The sequence below is a fragment of the Ahaetulla prasina genome, chromosome 1, assembly GCF_028640845.1.
Source record: "Ahaetulla prasina isolate Xishuangbanna chromosome 1, ASM2864084v1, whole genome shotgun sequence".
NCBI classification, from domain to species: domain Eukaryota; kingdom Metazoa; phylum Chordata; class Lepidosauria; order Squamata; family Colubridae; genus Ahaetulla; species Ahaetulla prasina.
This window is the reverse complement of record NC_080539.1, coordinates 289,953,141-289,969,072: the sequence shown is the minus strand read 5'-3', so window position 1 is coordinate 289,969,072 and position 15,932 is coordinate 289,953,141.

The following is a 15,932-nucleotide window of genomic DNA, read 5'->3' as shown; positions in this document are numbered from 1 at the left end:
TACTTGTCCCAGCTTCTGCCAACCTAGCAGTTCGAAAGCACGTAAAAAATGCAAGTAGAAAAATAGGGACCACCTTTGGTGGGAAGGTTCTGTGTGCCTTTGGCATTTAGTTATGCCGGCCACATGAGACGTCTTCGGACAGCGCTGGCTCTTTGGCTTTGAAACGGAAATGAGCACCGCCCCCTAGAGACAGGAACCTTTATCTTTACCTTATGAACCCTCATGATATTTCTTGAGGCACTGGACTTTTCCAACTTAATGTGTTGCCTTTTGCTGCCAAACCAACTCCTGAGCAATACACAGAATATTAGGTCCTTTCCTGTCTATGGTTAAAATCCTGACCATCCTATATCACTGAGTCTTTTCTAAATACAGGTAGTACTTGGGTTATGACAGCAAGTGGAATCAGAATTTTGATCGTTAAAAGATGGATGTATAAAGTGAAACTTCGCATACAACATCATTTAATGATCACAATTCTGGGAATCCTGATTACATTATCTCAGGACTGGGTGGGTCATTAAGCAAGGACTTCATGTGACCATAAGATGGGAAATCTCAGGAAAGCAGGCCAATCAGTAAGAGCTACAAATGTGTGGGCGGATGGTGCTATGATGTACTATCAAGTGCTTTGGAGCACAGGCAGGCTGATGGGTGCTGCAGGCAGACATTACAAAACATAGGAATTGGGTGTTCTGGGCAGTCACTATGGAGCATGGGCCGGTGGGCAAAAATGTGGTGGTTATGGCATGGAAGAGCAGGCTGTTTGGCAAATATGCAGGCACTTACTGTATTCTGCCTTGTTTCCCTCCCATTTGAGCCTTTCACCCAGCATCAACACGGCAAAATTGCCAATAAAGCTCCAACCTTGACATAGGGAAGATGGGAGAAGCATGTTTTAAGAGTTCTACAACCACAAGTAAACTGAGTACAACAGCCAAATCAAAAAAGGTGTTTTTTCTTCAGAAGGAGAGAAGACTGCAAAAGGAGTGCAGAAGCCCAGGAACATAAAGCAATGTTTAAAAAAAGGTAAAGGAACTCTCCATGCTAGTCATTAACAGAAAAAGAAGAAATCTCAGAGAGAGAGGGGATTTAAGGCAGAACAGAGTTAAGAAAAAAATGTTGATGCATACTAGCAAGACTATATAGAAATAGCATATAGGTAATTGTAATTGTCAGGCTCCAAAACCCAAAAAAGTCTCCTTTATTGTTCCTCACCTATAGATAGAAATCAAACACCTATAGATAGAAATCAAACTATTTGTATCATTAAAGATATAGCCTGAGAACTCTAGAGAGGAGCTATCTTGACGTTCTTCCTCCCAATCAAATTATCTAAACTTTGCTGAAGTTTAGATAATGACAGATTCTCAGTCATCTAGGTCATGGTTGTCCCAAAGGTGTTTTTTCAAGAGACAACTGGACTTTCTGTCTTTTCTTTGAAGACATTTTGCTTTTCATCCAAGAAGTTGCTAAACTTTGCTGTCTTTCTCTTCTCTGGACTGCTACTCCTCCATCCTTGAAATCTGGACTACATTTTACCAAATTAATAGAGATAGTGGATAATAGTAATTGAATCTAGTACATTGAATAGTAATAGTAAAAAGTATGGTAATTGTCTTGGTAATAATACGGTAATAATAACTGTCAAAATTGTCATAGTAACAGTATAGAGATAACAATAGAAAAGAATATGGGAAGCACTCATGAATCGCTTTTGGATGTTTCTTTCTACAAAATAAAACATCTCTTCAATTCTTATACAGAGATATAAAGAAGCAGAGTGCAGTGTTTTTGTGCCTTTCTTGAGTCTGAATCAACCTAACAGGATATGGGTTTAAAAATGTAACAAGAAAGAGTGCTTTGGGCAGAGGTGGGTTTCAGCAGTTTCTGACCAGTTCTGGAGAACTGGTAGTGGAAATTTTGAGTAGTTCAGAGAACTGGTAGTAAAAATTCTGACTGGCCCCACCCCCATCTATTCCCTGTCTCCCAAGTCCCAGCTGATCGGAAGAAAATGGGGATTTTGCAGTAACCTTCCCCTGGAGTGGGAAGGGAATGGAGATTTTACAGTATCCTTCCCCTGCCACGCCTATCAAGCCACACCCATCAAGCCATGCCACACCCACCAAACCACACTCACAGAACCTGTAGTAAAATATTTTGAAACCCATCACTGGCTTTGAGGTCTCCTGCCAGCTTCTCCCTGGACTTTGCTGGTGGGAACTAGAAGGAAAGATCACAAAACATTATCATGTGACAAAGGAGACTGCAACCATTTATATAAATGAGAAGATGTTAGAACATGGAACATAGAATCCTAGTTCTGGAAGGGACTTCAGAAGAGAAAAAGTCAATCCCCTCTTCTTCGGGACTGCTTCTCATGTACTGGAAGACAGTTATCATGTCCCCCTTACCCTTAATTCTTCTCTTCAATAGGCTAGACACAACTAGCTTCCTCAACCATTCATCACATAATTTAGCCTCCAGACCATTATACAGGGTCAGTTGGTCTCAGAAATAAGTTAATGTTTATATTTGGAGGGGAAAAAATCAACATAATATTAGAGCGAAGGGGGGGGGCAATGTAAAGTTTATTATGTATATATATATATATATATAGGTCAAGCACTTCTGTTTCATAACTTATAAAGGAACATAAATTCTCTTTTGATATTTATGGATGAAGGTTTGCTGATTCATGTGGCACAATTAATGGAAATGTCCTAAATTTGTGCAGAGAGACAACCTCAGCATTTTTTTAGTCAGGAGGTTTGACAACAATATATAAAAGCAAAGTACAGGAGTAAAGAGAAAAATAAACACTTGCATAAGCAAAATCTATTCAGAACCATAAAGCTGCTGGCAAATTAAGTAGCCCAACATAGCCATATTGTTCATTAGTCTTACCACTAAGATTACTCCCCACCCCTCAGAAGTGGTTGACATTAGCTATATAGAATGAGATTATAGGATTGAGACATATTCATATATTTGGGTTTTTTTCCCCTTGCTATATTACATTTCTTATGCAACCAAGCACCTATAGTTATTAAATATATTATGTACTCTTTTACAATGGGCAGATTTTACTCTTCCATATATTTTGTATGCCGGTGCTTCTGACAAGCAAAATCTTGTGCTTTTTGCTTATATGAAAATGTGAACCATAATTACAGTCTTAGTCTGGAATAACATAATGCATTTTGTTCAGCCATTAAGAGAAAAAACATGTAAAGTTTATTTTTTATTTTTTTTATTTTTTTAAGATAAAAACCGACATTATTAAGTATTATCAAGGCAGCAACTATATTGGCAGGGAATTTGGAGTTTTAGTCTTCTTATGCATTTTGAAAGTCCCCAAGATGCGCAAGATTCTCAGTATTTTATTGTATAGTTAAACTTATAGCTAAAATGTATGCCAATAGTTATGTTATATCAGCAGGTATCATTCCCAAGTCCACTGATGCATGCAAAATGGTGTTTGATGTGGAAAAGTAATAACTCATACATTATCCTGGGCATATAAATCCAGTGAGAGATGGTAATTTCAAGCATCTAAGTACAGAATAGTGAAAGTTAAAAAGAGAGATAAACCTAGTCTTATAATGCAATGGCAGTGTAATGGTATGTGGGAATGACCTTGGAAAACAAGAGGAAAAAATGCAGCTCCCTCCAGGATTACGACAACTACCCGACCTCCGGACCTTCAGACGGGAACTGAAGATGCTATTGTTTCAGCGTGCAGGACTAGCCTAAGATAAAAGGTTTTAGCATATCTTAATGGGGTTTTTATAGGTTTTTTATTTTTTAGTGATCAGGCCATGATATTATCTAGTTTTAATTGGGTTTTAATGTTTATTTATTGTACTGTTTTAATATGCCTGTGAACCGCTCTGAGTCCTACGGGAGATGGTGCGGTATATAAGTTCGATTAATTAATAAATAAAATAAATAAAAGTGTAGACAACAGTCTGATAAGAGGAAGCTGAACTTGCAGAAGGAATGGGGGGTATGGCAAACATCTCAAATGGGATCATCCCTAGTTTCTTGGACTGTAAAGGGGACAAGTCAGGAGAGGACAAGTACTTGTAGATTTAGAAGATTATGTTATGTAACCTCACAATAATGTTACAGCTAGTATTTCTGGGCATGTTTCTTGTCTAAACTATCTTGCAAGGATGACATATGTTTTTGTGTCACCAACTGGGGCAGAACAATCTTCTGCTAATTACAGTTTCTAAGGTTTTGCCTGTGATAGTGCAGACATTAATAAAGGAGAATATTTGTAGACCAGGGTTGACGTGAAGGGTCTTTGATGCTCTCTGAGATTGCTTGTTTTCTTGCAGACATTTCATTACCTAACATAAGTTATAGGTAACATCAGCAGTAAGGAGTGCTGTTTGCTGTCAGTTTATATTCTAGTAGTTTGCCTGTCAGTGTTGGTGGGAGTGGTGTTAGTGTTTCTTTGATTGGGCTGTTTGCTGTTGACTTCTTTGCTATTCTTGATTGGGGTATTGTTTACTTGACTGTTGATCTGATGTTAACCTTGGATGTTAATCTATGGTGATATGGATGCTGAATGCTGGTGGAGAGGCATTTGGGTCTTTTTGTATAGAAAAGTCTTTTATATAGACTTTTGCATAGTCTATATAAGTTTTTAATGTCTATGGGTCTATTAATGGCTGATTTGTCAAAGTGCCAGGCTTCTAGAAATTCCCTGGCATTTTTGGAGTTGGCTTATAGACTATGCAAAAGAAACTATCACCCAGACAAAAAAGGAACAAAAAGACCCAAGCACCTCTCCACCAGCAAACAGCACCCAGATCACCATAGATTAACTACGGGTAATGAAACATCTGCAAGAAAGCAAACAAAGTCAGAGAGTACCAAAGACATTGTTTGCATTCCCAGTCACTTTACTGGCATGGTGAGTTAGGGATAAAAGACAGGAAATGAAATGAAACTTTCGGTGTTTACATTTTCTGGCTTTCTCTAGAGGCATTTCCCCAGTTCTCAAATATTGTAATGATGCTCATAATTTATCTACTGCCCTTCATGAAGTATAATATAGGCATCATCAGGTTTTCTGGGTTAGGTATGGATCAGTTTAGAGACATAGTGTCCATTGAGTTTGGGGTAGCTTTAGTGATCAATTCATTACTAGATCAAGTTAAGGGTTCCATGCAGTTGAATGGTTCTTGAAATTCAAGAGCACATAGGGAAAAAAATTAATTGGGATGTATCCAACATTGGTGACACTTGTCCCATTGACAGAATCACTTAGGTGCTTTACACTGAGCAAATACAATGTACAAATCAACAATCAGCAAATCTTGAGTAGGGTCCCTGGGGCACAAAAGAGTTGCTGGCATTTCCTAAGTTCAGATAACTTGCCTTAGTCTGTTTTGCTCCTGAAGATGTTAACACTCTTCCCTTTTACTGGATTTTTCTCAGATACCTTTAGAGGCTTTTTGTGAAATGAAAAAAAACGAGGGAAGTTGGATTTCTTTTGGTGGGAGCAATTTGTAGGTCATCTTCTGCATTACAGGACCATTGAACTTGAACTTGAAATGATGATGAGTTGCATTCCAGATGTAGGTGAAGGAAGAATAGTCATTGCTAAGCTAGAACTATGACCTGCATTTTTTCTTTTTTTCCTCATTATCAACAACTTCTTCATTAATTTGGGCATATCTGAAGTCCTTTTAGATGTCTCCCATGAAATACCATGACAGTTATGCTGACTTCTAAATTCTTTATTTGCCTCTTGTGTTTTGTTTGGTAATTAATCATTTTTCCTCAATTCAATCTCTTCATCAATAACCTAAACTTCCTTTTAATCTAAAGTGGATTGTCCCATGACAAACCCAAATATTAACTAATGAAGTCCACTGGGGTCTCTCATTCTCCACTAAAAACTTCATACCAATAACTGTGAGCGTATTCAAACTGAACAGATTGTTATTAGATGCAACGAAGTGTATAGAAGAAGAAAGTTTACAATATATATTAGGAAAAATTGTGAATGTCAGTGAACATAGATCTCCCACAGTTACCAGCAAATAAACGAATAAAGTTCACATTACTATCTGTAACGTGATTCTTTAGTCTAAAATAAATCCTACATTAACGCTTCCTAATTCTCCAGTGGTGCCCTTCTATCCTAAGCACACTTCTGTGATTTAGATACAACATTCCTCTTCTGTCCAGTTGCATTATACTGAATATCTTCTGTGCTATATCTTTGGCACAGTCCTTAACATGCCCCTAGCAATAAAACGACACCATTGGCAACACAAATGTCTAAAACTGTAAAACCGTAGCAGTGGTAATGAAGCAGCATGTCCAAAGAAAATGTTGTGTTTGTTCATGCTTAGGGCAATGTAATTATGGAATGTGTACATTTTATTGGCATTACAATAGTACTAGATTCCCAAAAGTTGTCTGGTTAAAAAATTCTTTTCTTGTATTTGATATTTAATGTATTTTTAAGGTTTTCTTAATCCAATTCTTTGAGCTTATAAATTCTTATTTACATATCATAGATAAGGCTAACATAATCAGACTTTGGACTTGCGGTGTCTGTATTGGGCAAAGTCAGTAAAAAATGTGTCTCTACAAATCTTTCTAAAATACAGGAACCTCAAAAATATGGTTAAATGTAGCTTAAGAGAAGTATAAGCAGGTGATCTAGTGATCACTGTAAGACAAGCAATGTGATTCAGTATATAATTGTTTGGGGTAGGTTTTTTGGGAGAGAGAGGGGAAGAAGAAAATATTATCACTGAGATTTTTCTTCTCTTTTTTCCCTTTGTATGGCTCCTGCCAGCGTAAAGATTCTCTATGTCAGGCCTGAAAGCCATCTTTTGTATTAGGCCTTCAGACCTGCCACATTTACTATTGTGGGAAACTGGGAGGGGGGATTGTATGGAGCATGGGTGATATATACTCATAATAATATTCCTTTCTCAAGAAGTCAAGGCCAACTTTTCCTGTACCTGGAAGGCTGGAACCTGGAGGCATCTCCAGTGTGTATGATGCTTGATTGGAACATGTGATGGGCTTGTGGGTGTTGGGCAGGGATTTGAACTTTTCCTTGGGTGGGGAAAACCTGGAAGTTTTCAAATTCAGGTTTTCCCAGATGTGCCAATCTGACATCTCTAATAAAATGTAAATTTGAGGAAACTCAAGCCTAGGAATTTTCTTTTGTTGAGGGTATTACTTGAAACCCTGACACTCTACTGGATTTCAATGGGGCATTGTTATTATTCTATGTTAAAACATTCCACGTATGATCAAGCTCTTACAAAAATAAAATGCATGCCTTTGGTTGCAAATATCCTCCTCTTTAAAACACACACACACACACACATACACATCACACTTTCCAGGATTTGGAAGGACTGGTAAGGTGATCTCTTTTCTGCTTCCTTCCATCTGCAAAGGTCAGCAGGACATCCCAGCAGAGATATCCTGATTTCTAGTCTTTTGTTTCCAGATATAGTTAACTATGGCTGACAGACACACTCAGCAGCAGTTCTAAGACAAGATGCCAGTAACATATCTGAAGCCAAGAACAGGTAGAGGGAATTGAATTAAAGGATGTTAGTGCCAAATTAATTTTAATCCAGACAGGGGAAGGGGATCTTTTTAACAATCAGTGCAGACTATTAAGAACAATAAGATACCCTGTTTTCCCCCAAACAAGGCATCCCCTGATAATAAGCCCAGTCGGGCTTTTGAGCGCATGGCAATAAGACCAAGCGCTTATTTCAGGGTTCAAAAAAATATAAGAAAGGGTCTTATTTTTTGGGAAACAAGGTAGTGTTGTATAAAATGTTACTTGGAAACATTGTATACTGATTAATTATTATGGCAATGATACTAAATAACTATGGGAATGTTTCATATAGTAACTCTAGTAATTTAATGTCAGCACGATGTTTCAGTTACTGAATAACTTAACTTAAAACATTAATACATTCCTCCTGCTCCTATCCAATTTCTAGCTTACTTCTACCCACTTCTGGTAATGTTGTCCCTGCGTGCTCAACAACACTGAATATTTCCTCAGCCCAAAAATATGTTCAGCACCATACTTTAATGCAGTATTATGCACACACCATACTAAATAAGCCATTTTTATTATAATTATTCTAGTTGGAAAATATGTGGTAGTGGGGAGAGACAGAGCAATGCAACTGATAATATGAAGGGTTTAAGAATAAGAATTGATAGAATAAGCTGGACTTATCCCAACTCCCTTCAGACATTATAAATCCTTCTTGGAAGGAGTATTGCATTTTATTTGTTAAGCTCCATAGGGAAGGGGAATAAATTATATATATATATATATATTTGATAGGAAAGGATCAATATGAGATCTGCATTAAATGTTCAGTATTCAAGAGGTGATGGATCTATTTCCCAGTTATTTAACTGAATGATAAAACATGAATAAATTGTGTGTATTATCTCTTTCAGTTATGCTTGTTTGTATGAATAGAGGAGGGGGATATACCGTGAAAAAAGAAGGATACTTTTCTGCAATTGGAAGAACTAGGAATATGTGAATATGCCTGTTTGGAAGGAGAGCAAACTTTGTTGCACATCTTAGCTTTAAGGAGAAAAATCTGTGTATTTCATTTGATGTCTACCTTTCCAGTGCATTTACGTTGTTCAGAATAGTAATATAAATTAAAAATATCATAAAAGTGATAAATAGAAATACAAGTAAAGGTTAAACTGTAGCTTAGCTGTTTCACCTGGCTGATTTGATCTAGTTCAGGTGAGTAGGTTGTTTAAAATAATAATAATAATAATAATAATAATAATAATAATAATAATAATAATAATAATAATAATAATAATAATAATAATAATAATAATATCACAACCTGCAATAACAAACAACTGCACTACTCGGAATATCTATATGATGTTCCGAGTAGTGCAGAATTTTAAGGTGTTGTTTTTTTTGAAAATAAACCACATACAAATCATTTTTGAACAAGATATCAGTCAGGTACATAATTAAACATAATTCACATTTCACACACACACCCCATTGTATCATTTATCCAATATATTTCCCTTTCCCTCTTAATATTTTATTATTTGCACATTTCTATCATAAAATCTGTTCCTTCCCCCTATCCTGAAATCAGTGTTAAATCAAGTCTAATCCCCATATTTTTTACCCCCTTTCTTGCCCTTCCCTTCTTCATTTAAAGTATTTATCCCCATCACAATTTCCTTCAATCACCATCTATAATCCTTACATTCCACAAAATATAACAATAAATGTCCGTACTTTCATCAACAACAAAAAAAGTAAAATAAAAGAGACAAAATAAAATCTAAAGAAATTTTCTCTTACATTTTGTCAATTTCAAAAAGATCTCCCATCACCAATAACGATTCCCAAATTATCCATTCTTAATAAAAGAGCAAAATAGAAAGAAGCAAACATTTCTTATTTTTCAAAAAAAATTCCATAGTTATATTCAAATATTCTATTGGAAGTTTTATCTTAAATTATTTCAATTTCATTACTTATGCTTAGAAAATTTCATTTTTTCTTAATTTAAATTCCTTAACATTTCTTTCCCTCTATTCTCACCATTTTTATAGTCCTCTGATAATCTTTAATACAGGCTTTAACTTTATTTTTAATATCATACATTTTATATTCTTCACTAAAATTGCTGCAAGCTAGTCTTGTTTTTTAGAACATTGTTAATATTCCAGTTCTGTAGTTATCTCTTGCATTCTTGCTTAGATGTCATTTGAATCTCTGCTTATTCTTTGATGTTATAAATCTTAAAGGTCAGCCATCTGGTTACAAAGACCTTTCTTGAGCTGTCTTGCAATCGCAAAGACATATGCATCTTCCTTGGAACTGTCCTGAGATCACAGAAACATTTCCATCTTGTATTTCTTCCTCTGCCTCTACATGTCAGTCTTTAGTCTACAGTTACAATCCACAATTAGCAAAGTATTCATTTTGTTTCTGTAGCACCACACCTCTGTTTCAGATTGTTTCCTTTTTTTCCAGATTTGTCCCGTTATAGAAATTTGTTTATAGTCCTTTAAATCCAAATTTACAGAGAATACAGAAACTTGGAGGTATTCAATTAAAATCTATTTAAAATTTTCTTTAAATCCTTTTTTTCTTCCTTCTTCCTCTTACATATAATCTTTAAATAATCAATAAAAATTCCAAAATTCTCCAAAGTCTGTTTTAGTTATAAAAAAAAGCTTATTTTTTTTCTATTTAATTGGGGCTCTAGACTTCAATTCCAAGCCCACTTTTGTCAGAATTTAGGTATTGTTTCATTTATTTCCTTCCATTTTCACTTCCTGTTTAATTTAGCTGCTGTTTCATGATTATTCTTTTAAGGCTTATGTCAAAATTACTCAAATTGCCTCTTCATGAGCTGGTATTAACTCACCCAGCTTCAATATCTTATTCAGTGTTTGCTCTTTATCCTCCTGTCCATTCTTGTGGCCATCCTGACTTTGGGCAGCTGATGGTGGCTGATGGTGGCTGCGGTCCTCCTCGCTGGGTTGACGGAAAAAAGCCGGAGCTGCAGGGAATTTGCAATTTTCCTGTTCGCTCCAGTGGCTCCCTCATTCTTCGCTGACTCTGTGGGGCAGCTATAGTCTGAAACGGACCCATACCGAGGGGATTTTCGGCGCTCACCCTGGAGCTTTTGGGGTTTGTGACCATTCCGTCGCTACGCTGGTCACGCCTCCTCAGAACATCATATATTTTAAGAAGATACTTGGTTAATACTTAGGATGCTGGCAGCAACCTGTATCAACAATCAGAACCAGTCAATGATATTTGTGACACATTTTTTAATGTTCAGTTGACTTAGTTTCATGTTTAATGAATAAAAGAAATCATCATCATCATCTGATAAGATATAACATTTTCAATGGGGGAAGTGAATTTGGAAAGACATTTATTTCAGGGAGGACAAAAGTCTTGCATCCAACTGACAGCAAGAAAGTGATTGATGCTAAAGCCCAATGGCAACTGTGAAAGGCACATGGATTTCAGAATAATGACATATTCTATATGTCATGATGTCGTTGCATAAATGATGAAATTATGTAGTAATATAATTGCATACAAGCATGTAAGATAAAGTATTTGTGTTTTGATGTAATGCCACATGTATTGTTATTCACCCACTTTGCCAACTTCATATGAATGATATGATGAAAGAGTGACTTTCCATCCCACTTGATTAAAGGGCCCCAGCTGGTATTAGAATGAGAACCAGAAGGATAGAGTGCCAAGGGATATCCTGCTTTGGCTCTGTGCTTCACTGGGCAGAAACATATTTTAAAAGACCTTCCACTAAGTTTCTTCTACAGAAAGGCGATTTGAATGGTAGGTGCAATAGCTGGAAAGGAGTTGGGGAAGCTCAAGTCTACAACAGCATGCAGAAGTTAAAAAGTGCTATGAGATGGTCTTGTTCCAAAATCTCTGGGGACCCCCCACCCTTTAGAATGGAGGAAGAAACATTATTTTCTAACAATCTATATATTTTGTTGAGCATGGCACTATATGGACTCTTCGTCTGAAAATTCTGGTACAGATTGGAATATTAGTAATACTGTCTGTGGGACAGTATTTAGACATTTAGAAACAATGTCACTAGGGTTAAATGCTTGATCCTATTTGATCCACACAAATTGATATTGATTCAGGGATGCTACCTACTTTCTTTGTACACATCTAGTTGTTCAGTGCAGTCTGAGAAATTAATGTAGTATCTAGATATGATCTTGAATGCTTTTGCTTTTGGCTGGGTTAGGTTTCAAGTAAGCCTGTGAATATACCTTAATTTCCATATTTAACTTTAAAAAATGGTGTAAAAGATATTATCGTCTCAATCAGATATAAGAATCCAACAGCAGTAATTCCCTGTTGAAGGAAATAATTTACCCTTTGTTTACCTTGAATTGCATTTATATTACTTGAATGTGCTTTCCATACTGGATAGCTATTTTCCTACCTATTTTAAGCAATGGTTGCACTTCAGCATAACAAATAAAATAAAAACATAAGTTTCTTGGTATGTTTTATTTATGCTTTTATTTTGCTATCAATGGAAGAAAGGTTTTGTTTTGTTTTTGTTTTGGCAGAAATATAATTGAAGATAAAGCTTCTTTAAGTGTTCACTAAATTAAGCAAAAATTAAATATGTATAGTCTTTGTCAAAAGGCTGTAGATATGCTTGTTTGCTTGTCTTGAAATAGACTGAAAATTTCACCAGTCTGTTCTACAAGTTCCGAGGAAGCCTCACTCCTATGGAGCAAGGACAGATTCTTGGACAGCATAGAAGAATAACAAGAATTCAGTGAGATTCACCCACTGACAGGTTGATGGAATATTTATTTTTATTTATTATTCATTACATTTATCTCCTGCCTTTCCTTCTGGAGTTCAAGGTTGCATATGTATAGCATTTCCCGTTCAATTTTATATCACATCCACATCCTGTGAGGTCATTGAATTGACAGATAATAACAGGCCCAATGTCATTCAGCATCTAAACCTCCTATCTTAATCATTATGGCACATGGCTGTCTAGAAATCTGCTAGAAAGGTTTCATTTTTGGGGAGACCTTTTCCCCTTTTGGGGAGAAGATATTAAATTCTTTTTTAAATTTTTTTCTCTGTCCACTGTATACCTGTATATTATTATGTCAATGCAATATTCAGAATGTTTACAGGGAAAAATTGAACTGATTATAAAATCTGATACCAATAGCATGTTTATCACTTGATTTTGTGAATGCTATACAAATGAGCAACGTGGCTTCTTGTGGGATAATAAAACCTTCCATAAATTATAGATTGTACACATACTGATGTTTCTAATGGCTGTTACTTCCACCTGGGAGAAACTGTTTTCTCTATCAATTCTTTTCCCATAATGTATTAAGTACAGGAAAGTATTCAGAATTAATATTTTCACTTTTAAAAAAGTGTTGAAAGAAATGAGAAAAAAGAGTGGCAAAAGCAATACAATAATACATTTGAATTGAATCTGATTTTTATCAAAAAGTAAAACCACCAGGCTGTACATTTGGCATAATGGTTCTTACTGAGAGTATGTAGACAACAAGGAAGATGATCTTAGTGGAGGTATGAAGACTCTTTAGCAAGACAACAAAAGCTAAAACTTTTTAAAGTCCAGAATGGCCACATATAATAATGTTCAAAAGTGGTTCAAACAGACATTAATTCATTGTTAATTAATTGAACTTTAGGGAAGACAAGGAAATACATCAAAATCAGACTTGCAAGATTTATTTATTATTTATTTATTTTATTAAATTTTTATACCGCCCTTCTCCCGAAGGACTCAGGGCGGTGTACAGCCAGAAATAAAATACAATATATATACAATTAAAACGAATTAAAATATAGCAATTACTAAACGGCTGATAGTTAAAAAAGAATTTAAAATTTAAAATATTAATAAACCCCGATATAAAATCAAACTATTATGCCAGTCCTGCTTGGATAAATAAATATGTTTTTAGCTCACGACGGAAGGTCCAAAGATCAGGCACTTGTCGTAGGCCAGGGGGGAGTTCATTCCAGAGCGTCGATGCTCCCACAGAGAAGGCCCTACTCCTGGGGGCCGCCAGCCGACATTGTTTGACGGACAGCACCCTGAGGAGACCCTCTCTGTGAGAGCATACGGGTCGGTGGGAGGCATAGGGTAACAGCAAGCGGTCTCGTAAGTACCCGGGTCCTAAGCCATGGAGCGCTTTAAAGGTGGTGACCAGAATCTTGAAGCGCACCCGAAAGACCACAGGAAGCCAGTGCAGACTGCGGAGCAGAGATGTTACGTGTGAGCCACGAGTGGCTCCCATTACTACTCGCGCAGCTGCATTCTGGACTAACTGCAGCCTCCGGGTGCACCTCAAGGGCAGCCCCATGTAGAGAGCATTGCAATAATCCAGCTGAGACGTAACCAGAGCGTGAGTGACTGTGCATAAGGCATCCCGGTCAAGGAAGGGACGCAACTGGCGAACCAAGCGAACTTGGTAAAAGGCCCTCCTGGAGACGGCCGCCAGATGTTCATCAAAAGACAGCCGTCCATCCAGGAGGACGCCCAAGTTGCGAACTTATTTACTTATTGTAGTCAATCTCAAGAAAAGTAGATTTAGCCTTTCTGTGGAGTTAGTTCTAGTTATGTCCTGAGCAATGGTGGTATTCAGCTGGTTCTATCCTATGTTGGCGAACTGGTAGCAGTGGCACTGGGAGGCTCCGCCCACCACTCCAGATGTCATCCCATTTTTGATATTCTGTGCATGCACAGAAGGTCCTGCAAATGCACAGAGGTTGCATGTGTGAGCAAACTAGTAGCAAAGGTAAGTGAATACTACCCCTAGTCCTGAGATTGACAGAGTAGAAGATGATTTGGCGTGTAACTGTTTGGGTAACTGGATAGACTTTTACAAGGCATCAAATTTGTTCTATGGATAATATGCATTCATTGTTGAGTTTTAGTTGCCATAACTAATATGGATGATGAACTGTAGGCTTCTTTGAAAGGAAATTGTCAAATAGCATTCAAAGTACACTGCAAATGTTTGATAAAAACTAGTTAACTTTAATTAGTGTTCCAAAATAATTCTTGTCACTGATCCTCTCTCAGTATAATGTGAATAAGTTCCAATGATTTATGTTGAAAAATAAATACACCATGGCAATGGGACAAAACTAAAATTTTAATAATGTATTTTCTTACCATTCTGAGACAGGAGAGATAAAAAGCTATTTTTGCCAGTTTGAAGAATCATGCAACTTTATATATAGTGAAATAGGACTTATAGATAGTGGCATCTGCCAAGGAGAAGTAGTTTTTTGTTAAAGTCAGGTTAGTGATTGCCACCAAAAAAATGGAGTTCTGCTGTTTGTATGTGCATACAAAAGAAGTGGAACTTCAATTTTCCATGTATAATTTCCATCTTTATTTTTAAAAATACTTCCCTGCAAATGCCACTATTTATAGATAAATAGCTTGGACAACATTGGTTGGTCAACTTGAAGAGCAGCAAGGATAATGACCAATAATTTGATAATGACCAAAAATATCCAGTCATTGCATTCTTTACCTAATGAAATAGTTGGAATAAAGCAGTCTCTCTCCCTCCCTATCTCTCTCTCTCTCTCTCTCTCTCTCTCTCTCTCTCTCCCTCCCTCTACCCCTCTCCCTCCCTCTCTCTTCCCCCCTCTCCCTCCCCCCTCCCCCCGGATTAGAATGAGGTGAAAATGTCATAATATTCAATTCAGTGGCATTTATCCTATATTGACAGAATTTAGATAGTGACATGAGTTGATCATTTGTGAAAATACCTGCAACATTCTTATGAACTTTTATGAAACAATGGATAATTCATGGTCTCTATGTATCCCTTAGGTCCTCTCTCCTCTCCTCTCCTCTCCTCTCCTCTCCTCTCCTCTCCTCTCTTCTCCTCTCCTCTCCTCTCCTCTCCTCTCTTCTCTTCCCTTGAGTAACAATGACACTATTTTCCATTTATAAAATAAGAACTGAATTAGAATTGTGAAGCCTTCAACAGGTTGAAACATAACTGTTTTAACTGTCATTTTAGCTTTAAAAATACAAGCTAAATAAGTAAGTCCTTCCTACACAAATTACCAAGATCAAATTATTATTCTCTGGACATAATATTCAAAACACTATTTTCTGGAGAAGACTCTAATGCTGGGTAAAGTGAAAGGAAAATATAGACAGTATAAAAGATAGCATGGGTAGACAGAGGGAAGACAATCTGAAAAATGTGGTTTGAGCCTATACCAAGAAATAAATAAATAAAGATAATAGAGGGAAGGGAAAAGAAGCACATTTAGATGCAAGATTCAGTAACTTTAC